Source organism: Pollicipes pollicipes, unplaced genomic scaffold (genome assembly GCF_011947565.3).
Source record: "Pollicipes pollicipes isolate AB1234 unplaced genomic scaffold, Ppol_2.1 Scaffold_6138;HRSCAF=7277_pilon_pilon_pilon, whole genome shotgun sequence".
NCBI lineage: Eukaryota > Metazoa > Arthropoda > Thecostraca > Pollicipedomorpha > Pollicipedidae > Pollicipes > Pollicipes pollicipes.
Window position 1 is genome coordinate 29096016 of NW_023596818.1, and position 13245 is coordinate 29109260.

The 13245-nt window shown below is 64.7% G+C and overlaps 1 pseudogene; it reads right to left on the reverse strand.

The window, feature by feature from the left end:
- Window positions 1–13245, reverse strand: part of LOC119105544 (neural-cadherin-like) — a 39708-nt pseudogene that overhangs the window by 972 nt on the left and 25491 nt on the right.

A 13245-nucleotide genomic window follows, 5' to 3' on the forward strand; every position in this document is an offset into this window, starting at 1 on the left:
GGTGAAGACAGCAAATAACCCGGTAACCAAACACAACAGCACCGCGTGAGCTCGCGGCAGCCTAGATAACTGCGACAGAACGATAGAACCACACGAACAACAGCGAGCGCCAGGGGACACCAACCCCGTCTCGGTCACGTGACCGGGCCTATCCAGGCGCGCCCTCGGCCGACCATCGCGCTTGAGGTCAGCACCTCGGCGCGGTCCCCTACCCCGCCCGCTCACCTTCGTGACGAATATCTCGCCGGACGTCTTGTTGACGGTGAACATGGAGTTGCGCGGGTGGTGCTGGTCAATGCCCTGGCCCGTCAGGAAGTAGACGATGTCAGCAGGCCGCTCCACGTCCTTGTCCTTCGCCGTCACCTGCACGAGCGGGGGGGGGGGGGCGTCAGCCGAACCGCGCAGGGGGGAGGGCGACACACACACTGCCGCTGCCGGCCGGCGGCTGAGATCGCGCACAAACGAGCGCCTGGCCCGACCGTCACCGTTACGTGCGTCAGCGGGTCTGATCACCGGACCTTCAACGGTGAAGCTCCTATTTGCCCTGACCTTCAGCGCGGGACCGCGCCGCGCGCAGCACACGCCCCGCGCGAGGTCGCAGCGACCCCTCTCGAGCCTCCGTCCGCCGCGTCTGATCCTAACGGCGACTGACCGCCCCGTCCTCCACCGCGTCTGATCCCCACGGCGACTGACCGCCCCGTCCTCCGAGCGTCTGACCCCCGCGGCGACTGACCGCCCCGTCCTCCACCGCGTCTGATCCCCGCGGCGACTGACCGCCCCGTCCTCCGAGCGTCTGACCGCCACGGCGACTGACCGCCCCGTCCTCCACCGCGTCTGACCCCCACGGCGACTGACCGCCCCGTCCTCCACCGCGTCTGATCCCCACGGCGACTGACCGCCCCGTCCTCCACCGCGTCTGATCCCCACGGCGACTGACCGCCCCGTCCTCCGAGCGTCTGACCGCCCCGTCCTCCGAGCGTCTGACCCCCACGGCGACTGACCGCCCCGTCCTCCACCGCGTCTGACCCCCACGGCGACTGACCGCCCCGTCCTCCGAGCGTCTGACCCCCACGGCGACTGACCGCCCCATCCTCCGAGCGTCTGATCCCCACGGCGACTGACCGCCCCGTCCTCCGAGCGTCTGACCCCCACGGTGACTGACCGCCCGGTCCTCCGAGCGTCTGATCCTAACGGCGACTGACCGCCCCGTCCTCCACCGCGTCTGATCCTAACGGCGACTGACCGCCCCGTCCTCCACCGCGTCTGATCCCCACGGTGACTGACCGCCCGGTCCTCCGAGCGTCTGGTCCTAACGGCGACTGACCGCCCCGTCCTCCACCGCGTCTGATCCCAACGGCGACTGACCGCCCCGTCCTCCGAGCGTCTGACCCCCACGGTGACTGACCGCCCGGTCCTCCGAGCGTCTGATCCTAACGGCGACTGACCGCCCCGTCTCCACCGCGTCTGATCCTAACGGCGACTGACCGCCCCGTCCTCCACCGCGTCTGATCCCCACGGTGACTGACCGCCCGGTCCTCCGAGCGTCTGATCCTAACGGCGACTGACCGCCCCGTCCTCCACCGCGTCTGATCCTAACGGCGACTGACCGCCCCGTCCTCCACCGCGTCTGATCCCCACGGTGACTGACCGCCCGGTCCTCCGAGCGTCTGATCCTAACGGCGACTGACCGCCCCGTCCTCCACCGCGTCTGATCCTAACGGCGACTGACCGCCCCGTCCTCCACCGCGTCTGATCCTAACGGCGACTGACCGCCCCGTCACCCGCGCGTCTGACGCCGGTGGCGCCGCCTCACCTGCAGGATGAGCTTGGGCAGGCCGCGGTCGTCCTCCTCGGTGATCTGCGCCTGATACACGGGCTTGTCGAACTGCGGCGGGTTGTCGTTCACGTCCCGCACGTGGATCACCACGTCCGTGAAGTTCTCGTTCAGGTTGTCGGACGCCACCAGCCGTAGCTCGTACTGCGGGCGGGGCGGAAGGCGCGTCAGACGCTCCGTTCACTGCCGATGCGGCGCTGGCAGGCGCGCCTTGGCAGGCGAACTATGTAGGGGGAGTCGTCCACGCGGGTCGAGCACGTAGTGGTTCTCACCCGCCACCAGGAAACAAGACAGGTGGGTGAGAATGCCCTGCGGCAGCCGGCTGTTTGACAAACGAGACAATAAGTCGCAGTTTGCTGGAGTTCGCTTACGTATTAGCCAAGAAAGCATAGCGCCATACGCTCGCATGAAGCAGACTGACTGCCGACGCCGTGCGTAGATCCGACAAGAGAACAGTCGGATCGCAACGTAACCGTGAGAAGTCACCGGCACAACGCCTGGCTCTCCAAGCGACCGCATGCCGCACTCTCCAGCCGCCGGCGCCGCGCGGAGCCTCCCCGCCCCTGCCCGGGCGGGGCCGGGAGGGGCCGGGAGCGACCCGAGGCGCCGCTCCGCGCGCCTCACCCGGTTCCTGGTCTCGTAGTCGAGCGGGCCGGCCACGAAGATGGCGCCGGTGCTGTTCTTGACGCCGAACGCTCCGCCCACGTTGCCCCGCGTCAGCTCGTACCGGATCCGCGAGGCTGCGGCACGGGCGCGCGAGTTAACGCCGCGGCACGGGCGCAACGCACACCAGGCTCGAGCCGACAGCGGCCGGTCCAGGGGGTGTGCTGGGCGCGGGAGGTATGGTTTGTTTGGGTCAACAGTCGGTGTCGACGACTCGCAAGTTGTCAGAAAAGCAAACATTTGAGGCTTAATCACTACAATAGATGCTCCAGTTGTAGCACTTGCTATCGTGGTGAAACTCTGTGGGAGCGGGGGGGGGGGGGGGAGCACCACCTCACCGCCGGCTTCATTTCATTCATTGACGTCACAAACCACATCTGAGCTGACATTTTTCCTCCATCCTGCCAGCACACAGCGGCGAGTAGGGGACGGCATCTCCTAGCTGGAGCAAGCCAAAGTCGACAGCCGGGATGTGCCGACGCTGGGAGGGCGCGCCGCGGCCGGCTCGCCCGCCGCGTGCCGGAGCAGCGCGCCCCACTCACACTCGTCTATGTCCTTGGCGACGACGGTGAGCACGATGTGCTGGATGTCCTCGTTCTCGTCCACCTCGGCCTCGTACAGCCGCTTGTCGAAGTACGGCGGGTTGTCGTTCTTGTCCGAGATGCCGATCCGAATGAACTTGGTCACTGCGGGGCGACGGGTCAGCACAGTCAGCTCAGCAGGGTTCAGCCGGGTCAGCACAATGGGCTCAGCCAGGTCAGCTCGGTAGGACGCTGCCGGGTCAGCACAGTCAGCACAGTCAGCACAGTCAGCTCAGCAGGGCTCAGCCGGGTCAGCACAGTGGGATCAGCCTAGTCAGCTCGGTGGGACGCTGCCGGGTCAGCACAGTCAGCTCAGCAGGGCTCAGCCGGGTAAGCACAGCGGGGCTCGCGCCGCGTTGGCCGGGTCTGTTCTGTGGCACACTGGAACAGCTCCACAGTCCGGACACGTCACAAGTGGTGCTTCGGGAGATGGGCACGGACACGTTACGCCCACAGGCACAGGCCACTGCCACATCCCCGCTAATCGTGAACACATCCTGCCACACAGCCGCCACCTGACCTCACTGTGGAGACGACCTCTCGCGCCCCCAGCTCCCGCCGGGCAACCGGACCAACACCGACCTCAAACACAACCACCTTGTCAGCTACCACTCGTCAGCTGCCACGACACGTGGGGACAGCCAGCCCCGCCGTAGGCAGCCGCACACACAGTGTGCTAGCGTGCCAGTACGGAGCCCAGTCCCGACCCGCTGCGCACGGCCGCCGCGCCCCACCGACTGACCTGTGTTCTGGCCTGCGCCGGCTGACCGACTGACCTGTGTTCTGACCTGCGCCGACTGACCGACTGACCTGTGTTCTGACCTGCACCGACTGACCGACAATCCCGCGTTCTGACCTGCGCCGACCGACCGACTAGCCTGTGTTCTGACCTGAACCGACTAACCGACTGACCTGCGCCGACCGACCGACCGACCTGTGTTCTGACCTGCGCCGACTGACCCACTGAACCTGTGTTCGGCTTGCCGTCCGAGTGGCGGCGCGAGGAGGGCGCGCCGTCGCGGGCCGCGCCACCTCCAGCGCGTACGCCTGCTTCTCCTCGCGGTCGAACGTCACCTTGGTGAACACCTCGCCCGTGTGCTCGTTGATCTCGAAGAAGTCCTTGCCCTCGTTGCGCGGCGAGTCAATGATGGCGTAGTAGACCTGCGCGCCGGACATCACCGGCGGAGGTCAGCGGGGCTCCGCGGGCGGGCGGCTCGCCTCGCGCCGAGCCATCGACACCGCTCGCTCGCCGCGGCACCTCACCAGGAGCCGTCGCCGGCGAACATCACCGCAGCGTCGAGAACATGAAGCGACAAGGATCGGCTCGCCGTGAGCCTTCCCGACGTGACCCTGACGTGGCCCTGCTGGCACTGACGTGGCCCTGCTGGCACTGACGTGGCCCTGCTGGCACTTAACGCCATCGAGTTTGGCAATGCGTGGCCGACGATGAAACCGTCGCATGGTAATGGTAGGGACCCTCTCCTAGCTGAGATTACAGTAGCAGAGTCCCCACAGGCGTCAGATTATCAAAATGATTAGGTACGTCAAAGGCCAGTTGGTAAAGAGATGGTCACCACCCTCTCCCAGCAATAGCTGTCGTGGGCACGCCTTCTTCCCACCTGTTTGTTGGGGAACGTTCCGTCCTTGTCGATGGCGTTGACCTGGGTGACCTTGGTGCCGGCCGGCTCGCCCTCCAGCACAGTCTCCTGCTCGCGCTCCGTGAACAGCGGGATCTCGTCGTTCACGTCGTCCAGCACGATGTAGATGGTGGCCTCAGATGCCAGCTGCTGCGCTCCGTTGTTCTGCCGACGCACGGCCATGGTCAGGTCACGGCAGCGGCGACAGCGGCACGGTCAGGTCACGGCAGCGGCGACAGCCGGCACGGTCAGGTCTCGGCAGCGGCTATGGCCGGCGCGGTCAGGTCATGGCAGCGGCGACAGCCGGTCACCACGGTCAGGTCACGGCTGCGGCGACAGCCGGCACGGTCAGGTCACGGCAGCGGCGACAGCGGCACGGTCAGGTCACGGCAGCGGCTATGGCCGGCCGCACCAGCCGCGCCGCGGCCACAGCTGGCTGGCGGCCGCCTGAGAACGCGAGCAAGGCGAACCGTCGTCCAATGACGAGTCACCCGCGGGCAGCCGCAGCGCCGCCAACGATGACGACGTGGCGACTGAATCCCCGGGAGACGACGGGTAGCTCACGGCAAGCCTGGTCGGGTTCACAAAGGCAAATGGGTTGCACTTCCTCAAATGTACACAGAAGAAAGGACCACGTGGCCTCCGTCAACGCCCAGCTCCAACAGAGCGCCCAAGGACCATGCCTTGAACGCCTGATCCCTGCCGGCCCTATCCGACCAACCCTGGCCGTAGCGGCCAGCCCGCAAAACCCGGGGGTCACGAGCCCGCGACCCGCTTATCCCCCACCGCACGTCATCCGGCGCCATCCCGACCCAGCAGTGCGGCCGCCCCGGTGCTCGGGCGGCGGCAGACCGCCCTGGCCGCATCACCATCCACGCGTATGGTGAGGTTGTACTCCTTGATGGTCTCGTAGTCGAGCGGCTGGTTGACCTGAATGTCAGCGAACGTCTCGCCGTTCATCGAGCGCTCCTGCAGGTAGAACGTGTCGTAACTTGTTCGTCTGGGCCGTGCTGCCGCGGATCAGCTGGTAGAAGACGGTCGGGTTGTTGGCGATAGCCGGAGCTGAGGGCGGCGCCGGCGGCAGAGTCAGCGGGGAGGAGCGGACGGGCGCGGTCCCGCGCGCAGCACGCACCGTAAGCGACAGCGCAGCATGGTCATGAACGCGCCGCCTTGCGAACACGGCCGCGTTCCTGCCGAAATGACTGGTCGAAACACACCACGCGGAGGAGAGAATACAGACAGCACGTACGTTCTTAGCTGCGGCAGCCCGTGCGGGCGCATCGCACTCAAATCTGCCACTCTACAACAACGAACACAGCAACACCAACACTTGGCAAAATGCACGTCACACCACCGGCAGGCAACAGAACACCAGGCGGGCAGGTGGGACGAGCAAGAGTCCGGCACGCAGGCGCGGTGCCGGTCGGGTCGCCCTCTGTTCATGCACTGATGCCGAGCTACACCATGCAGACGCGCCGTCAGCAGGTGCACCTGTGAATCGGAGGCGTGCGCTCGCGGGGGCGCGTCATATCAGAGGCGGGCGGGCCCATGCCGTGCCTGGGGCGGCGTGCTGCCGTGTCGTGAGGGCCGGCGCCGCGTCAGAGCGTGTACCGCGGACCGGGCGGCCTCGTCTCGGCCGCTCGGTCCCGCGAGAGCGTCTGAGACGGGTCGTGAGACCGGGTCCCTCGATCGCCGGACTCGACCGACCGCCCCGTCCGGATGCCGACACGAGCGACGACTGTCGATCGCGTCGGCGCGGGACAGACGGGCGGCTCGACCACCGGCGGAGTCGACACTAGGCTGCCGCCCCCACCGGCCGACCGAGCGGCACGACGCACTGCAGCGGGCAGGCCACACCGAGAAAAACGCAGGGAAAAGCCGACCGAGTCTAGCTCCGACAACACGAGAGGACGAATAACGGGGGCAGTCACGGGACGGTCTCCGGGACTGGCGGGACCGGGAGCATTCCCAAAACGTTCACTGCGACATTGTACTCAAACAAGATATGCGCCAAATTGCACAAACAAAAATATCGCCGACATGAAAAAACACCGAACAAAGCCCGCCAACTCGCAGCAGCGTACCTTCAGACCGGGACCCAAACACACGAAACCGAAACTACCGCCAGGCCAATTTTGAGCACCGACACACCGAGGGCGCGGGCACCGACCGAGCCGCGGTGTCCTCGCTCCTCCATCCCAGCGAGCAGCCGCAGTGGCCGGGGTGCACACGGTGACATGCGGCGCGGCGGCGCGTGCGTTAGTGCGCCGCTGCGGGGCATGCACGTGCCGGCGTCACTCGCTCAGCCCGACCTGGCCTTGACCAGCGCGAACCCTCGAGCCGACCGGCTTGTCCTCGGGGATGAAGATGGGCCCGTAGACGATCTGGTCCCACTTGGGCGGGTTGTTGGCCCGGTCCACCACGTCGATCTGGACGTCGACGGTGCGCGAGAGCGGCGGGTAGCCGCGGTCCTCGGCCGTCGCCGTCAGCCGGTACGTCTCGCGCTGCCCGGACGACACGCACAGGGCGGCGGCGGCGCGTTAGTGGACGGGCGCGCCGCAGCCCGCCGCCGCCGGCACCCTCACCACCCACCTGGCGCTCACGGTGTACACCCGCTGGCCGGCCGTCACGTTCTCGGGCACGTGGATCGGTCCAAACACGTCCTCGGGCCAGACGGGCGCGTTGTTGGTGCGGTCGACCACGTCCAGCTGCACCTCGGCCTCGGACGCGAGCGGCGGGAAGCCGCGGTCGGTGGCCGTCACGCGCAGCTGTGCTGACTCCGCTGCAGGCGGCCCGGCGTCAGTCCGCCGCGCATGCGCACACCGGCCGGCTCTCGCGCACACAGACACCGGCTGACGGACATGCGGCAGACACAGGCGGGGCGGGGGGGGGGGAGGGGGCGACTGTCGGACCGAGGCGGGGTTGACCGGCCACGCCCCTTTTCAGGCCGAGCAGGTAGATTCCATTTGTGACATAACGACTGTCGTGACGACGGTTGGGCTTTACACGGATTGGGCGTGCCGTAGAACGATCTTTTGTGCACCTAGCAGAAAGCGGTGGCATACTCATCTAAATCACTTTACATCCGTCTTTTCGCCAAGAGTTTCCATTTTGAGCGCAATTTTGGCCTCAGCACGGGCTCTTTCCGAGTCAAGTAGGTGGAAGCAGTTGGTGAGGTTCTTCTGAATTTGAGGTTTCTGCTCGTTTAGGAAAACACCCAGCTGCTTTGATAAACCGGTCATAAAGTGACGGACAGCTGGAGGCATGTTCCAATGACAAAAGTTGGCCAGCGAGCAACCGTAAAAGGTCCCAGTAATTCCGGCTTCTCTGATGGCCCATTTGGAAAACAAGCTGAAAGTCGTTACGGTGCTCTGACCCACTCGCCCCGCACTCGGACCGCCAGCGAGCCACCTAGGATCGGTCGGGCTGGTAACATTCTCAGGAGGGTGCTTACGTTGAAACAAGCAATGTTCAGTGCGGGGGGGGGGCGGTACGCAACGCTGGAATCTCCGCCCGTAGGGGCACCAGCTCATCGCAGGCCGAGTACAGCGAAAACTATACAGGAGCCTCACGGCGCAATCGGAATGAAGGCGGGGCTTTCTTTATCTAAGTTGTAAGCCACGTGAAAGGAGCTTTAATGTGTTTCAAGTTCTTTGAAGAGCATCATCTACGCTAACCCATTCTGAAGTTGCATGGCGACCAATAAACCAGGTTTCAGAAATTCTCTGACGATCGCAATCCAGGGAGCGTCACTACATGGGAGATGGGATAGGTATCGCAAACGTGCCGAAGGGTGTGCACATACAGTGAGGAAATCGTCTATGCTAGCAAAAAGGAGTGAAATAGCCGTCTACCAGTTCACATTTCTACATCGAGACATAGCGGAAAAGCCTAATGAGTACTACAAGCCAACATCTCCATACGCATCGACAGTGTACATGTATCCATCAAAGAAGTGATACCCGGCGTTAGTAACGAAACCACGAGCCCATGCCAAGCACTCCATGCATCAAGCCAAAGCGACCAAGCGGCGGTTCCTATGCACGCGGCCGCTTCTGTGACGGCTGTGGCGCTGCTCCTGACGTCATTGCTGCACGGAGAGGGGACGTGCGGCCGGGATCCGTGTGCGGTACCTACAGGGGGCGCCTCAGAGCCGCGGCACTCACGGCAGCCCTGCCGCCGGCCGGGGGGAGCAGCGCCTCGCGTCAACCAACCAGCCAACCACCCGACAGACAGCCAACCAATCAACCAGCCAGTCCAGCTGACCGGCGCCCGGCCTGGCCGGGTGCCGAGCGAACCGAGCCAGGCGCAGGCAAGAGCGCGCGCCGCGCGACGATCGAGCGGCGCCGAAATGGGCGGAGCATGCCATGCCATGCCGGCCGCCAGGGCGGCGCCACGGGTCCCGCCGCGCCGGCGGCGGCGACGCGCCGCTCCGGGTCGGGCGGCGGTGGACGGCGGCTACAGCGACGGTTACGGCGTCCAGACGGGCGGCCCACGCTCGGGGGCTGGCCCACCCCCCCGCGGCCACCGACGGCTCAAGTCACCCGAGTGGTGCCGGCCAGACAAGGCCGCGTCCGCCGTTAACGAGCGTCGGGCTTCAGCAGCCGCGGACGGATGGACCGCCCCAGAGCCGTGCATTACTGACTGTTACTGTCCCAAAACCGCGTATTAATGGCTGTTACCGCTCACAACACCAGATGCGCACGGACCAGAAAGTGTGTCGTTAACCCACGGCTGGTACAGCGACCCGATTATCAAAGCCTTAGCGTGTACTACGCATTATGCATCGGACCAAATACACCAACCAGACATTGTGTTAACAGTACGCCTCAAACATGACATAGCACACATGCCACTGGAGATGGGAGGGACAATGGCTCTGCCCCAGAAAAGCCAATGGATAAGAACAGGAAAGGAGTCCCAGACTCAACCAACGGAGGTCGCGGAGCTGGAACTTGGAAACTACACCGACAACGGTGAAAAGGTGTGAAATCCACCCCAACTTACAAGGCTTCCGTTTCTGGACACTGACAAGAACGAAGACAGCGGAAAGAGGGAAGGACTCGGGCATACGTCAAACAAGAGAACGGCAGGTCAGTAGTGAACTGGGAAGGAGCGTGGAAGGGGAAGCGGGGCCCATCCAGGCCGTGGTGACGCCTGGGCGCACCAGCGTCCGAGGCCCATCCCGCCGCCGTCCGCTTCACTTACGTCCAGCGGTTTCTGCAGGGTGATCCAGCCGCTGTCGGGCTGGATGGAGAAGTACTCGAGGTCGCTGGGGTTGTAGGGCGCCGTCAGGTTGTACACGATGACGCCGTTGTTGTCGGCGTCCTCGTCCGACGCCGACACGCGTAGGATGTTGAAGCCGATGTGCGTGTCCTGCTTGACGTTCTCCACGTATTTCTGTCGCGTGACACAGCGGCGTGCGTCAGCCTGACCCGACTCGGCCAGCGACCAGCGGCACTCGACACGGCTCGAGGCGACAGGCCGCCGGTGAGGTGCGCCACCTAGAGGTCACGTCGGCGGTGTTCATCGCCCAGCCCCCCCCCCCCCCCCCTTTTGTTCATCACTCAGACCTACTCCCCCCTTGCCCATCACTCAGACCCCCCCCCCCCCCAAGAAAAACAGCATCCAACGACGGCAATATACATCTTTACTGCACGACTTTTGTTTAACCCACGAACCCAGTATCTGCCATGTAGACGGCAAATGATGGGTGCCGTGATGGCGTCTCCCTAATCACCCGTGACCATTTTCAGTGGAGTTATTCCGCTTAAGCGGCACCCATGCCCTCCGGCGTCGCACCTGTCGATCGAACAGTGGCGGGTTGTCGTTGACGTCTAGGATCTCGACCGTGAAGCTGCAGACGCCCTCCAGCGATGGCTTGCCCTTGTCCATCGCCTTCACCGTCACGGAGACGAACTTGCCGTCGTCGCCCTCGCGGTCAAAACACCTGCGGGTGTGGACGCCGCGTCACTTCGGGTCAGGTAAGGTAAGCAGGTCAGGTCAGCTCAGGCCACGGCAGGGCAGGGCGAGGCAGGGCGGGGCAGGGCGGGGCAGGACGGGGCAGGACGGGGCAGCAGTTAGCGCGGGTCCGTGGAGAGGCGATGTTATTCCGACAAACGGCGCCATGTTTCAAACCAAATGAGCCTCAGGCCCGTATCTTCTCCCATGGTAACAATTTGGCGCGCGTCGGATGCTACAGTCATGAATACTGGTGTCAAGGAGCGCTTGCACAGAAACGCGTCCCTTAAATACAGGCATCAATCCCGGCCGCGAGGCGCGGCACGGGGCCACGGACCGCGCGCAGTGCGGACCGACGCCGCCTCCACCGACGCGCCATCGCTGACCGGCAGCCGGTAGCTGGCCGGTGACCGGCACCCAACGCTCAGCGTTCGCAGTCTGTCGCTCCTCCCCTCGCTCAGGATCGACCAATCCGGATGGAGCCGGACGGTCGAGAAAGCAGCGCCTGGCCGCCTCGGGCTCGGCAAATCGGGTGGGCAGGTCGAAACGCCGCTTCGAGGTCAAGGGGCAACGGATGGGGAGCCGACGAAATGCTGTCAGTGCGGAGGCCGCCGAGGAGCCATACATCCGGTAGCATAAGTGCACATTGACATCCCCGACACCCAGCGGGACGAATTTTGGAGTGCTGCCGGGCTGCGGCAAGATCCCCGGGCAAGGTCCGCCGCCGGCACCGACGATGCGGCCAGTCAGTCTGACCGACGCCGGCCGTCGGCGACGACGGCGCGACTGACGGCGAGTTGGAGCCGCGTCGGCCGGCTGTCGTCGCGCTGATTGGTCGACGGCTGCCGCCGACAGCGGCCGGCTGCCGGCCGCGCATCGAGCGGCGCGTTCAAATCCAGGCGATTTATCGGTTCCAGACGCCCGGAGTCAGCAGTTCTCACCACACGTCCCAGCCATCCACTCCGCTTTTCGGGAGCGATAAAATGTTCCTCAAAAACGATTTTTTTCACCGTGTGGCTTAGCCTAGTCCATTGAACAAATCCGAATACTAACACAACACCAACACCCTTCGTCTGCCGCCTTCCCATACGTCCATTGCCAGCCCCCGCCCGCAGCACGTCAGCCGTCCCACCTTGTTGGTGTAGATCTTGCCGGTGTCGTCGTCGACGGTGAACTTGGTGCCCTTCTGGTTGGGCTGCTGCACGATGCTGTACTTGACCTGGCCGTTGATACCCTTGTCGGCGTCGGTGGCTTTCACTTCCAGCACGAACCTGGCACGGAGGGTCTCGCATAAGGGCCAAGTCTCGCGGGTTCGAACCGACAGTTTGCGTGCGAGGCAGCGGTCGCGGAAGCCCTCTCCGGGGCGCGCAGCCGACCCAGGCAAATAGCCCCCAGCCGACACGTGTGGACAATTCAAACCCTTTGCAGACACGCACGAAAAAGAACGACACACATCGCACATCCTTGAAGAGCAGACACTGCGCGGGCAGCGCGCGCGCTCCACGGCACACTGCTGATGACCGAGGACGGAGAAGGCGACGTGGTGTCTGCCGCCGCCGCGTACCGCCCCCTCACCCGCCGCCGACGGCAGTTAGCCGTCGGAGGACGCCATCTACAGCCGCCTCCCCGCCGCGGCCGCCGGCAGCAGGGACCCGGCGGGAGACGCCATTCCGCCAACGCCGCCGACGGCAGGTCGCAGAATCCACGCCGACGTCACAGACGCGAGGCCGTCCCGACATTGGACTCCGACAAGATGACGACGTGCAGTGACAAGGCAGCCCACGCCGCCCGAGTTTCCAAAGGTCAGCAGGGCCATGTCTGATCTGTGACGTCGCCGGCGCTCTCGCCGCTGCGGGGGTGGCGGCGGCGGCGGCGGCGGCACGAACGTCACTCACCGTCCGTTGGAGGCCGACTCCTCGACGCGCGGCCGGTACGTCTTGCACTCCTTGAACACGGGCTTGTTGTCGTTGACGTCGGTGATGAAGACAACCACCACGGCGGTGCTGGTGTGGATGGTGCGTCCGCCACCTTCGCAGCACGAGCCGTCGTCCGTGGCCGTCACGTTCACCTGACGGATACCACAGGTCAGGTCAGGTCAGGTCAGACCACTTCAAGTCAGATCAGGTCAGATAAGGTCATAGCAGGTCACATAATGTCATATAAGGGCAGATCAGGGTATGGCAGGGCACGTATGGTTCCGTCAGGTCAGGTGAGTGACACTGGCTTAGCCGTAACACAAATGTACTTTGGCGTAAATCAGTGTTGCAGTTAAGCTAGTTTGCGACAAGCCGGTGCTGGCAGCAGGAGCGCCCTTGGAAGCCGCAGTTCTCAGTCCACTCGCCTTCCGGCCCACACCAATGCTGCGCCCAGTGCCATCTGCGAAGTTGCTCAACCTTAATTGAGTTAGTCAGGTGCCGGCTTCCAGCTGCACTCCCTCCCCTCCCCTCCCCCACCTCATCCAGTGAGCATATCCAGTGTTGCACGCCGCCGCCAGGTCCGCCTGGCGCCGCGCCGCGGGGCTTCAGCGCGCCCGCTGCGGCGATCACGTAACGCCACTCCCCGTGTGTCC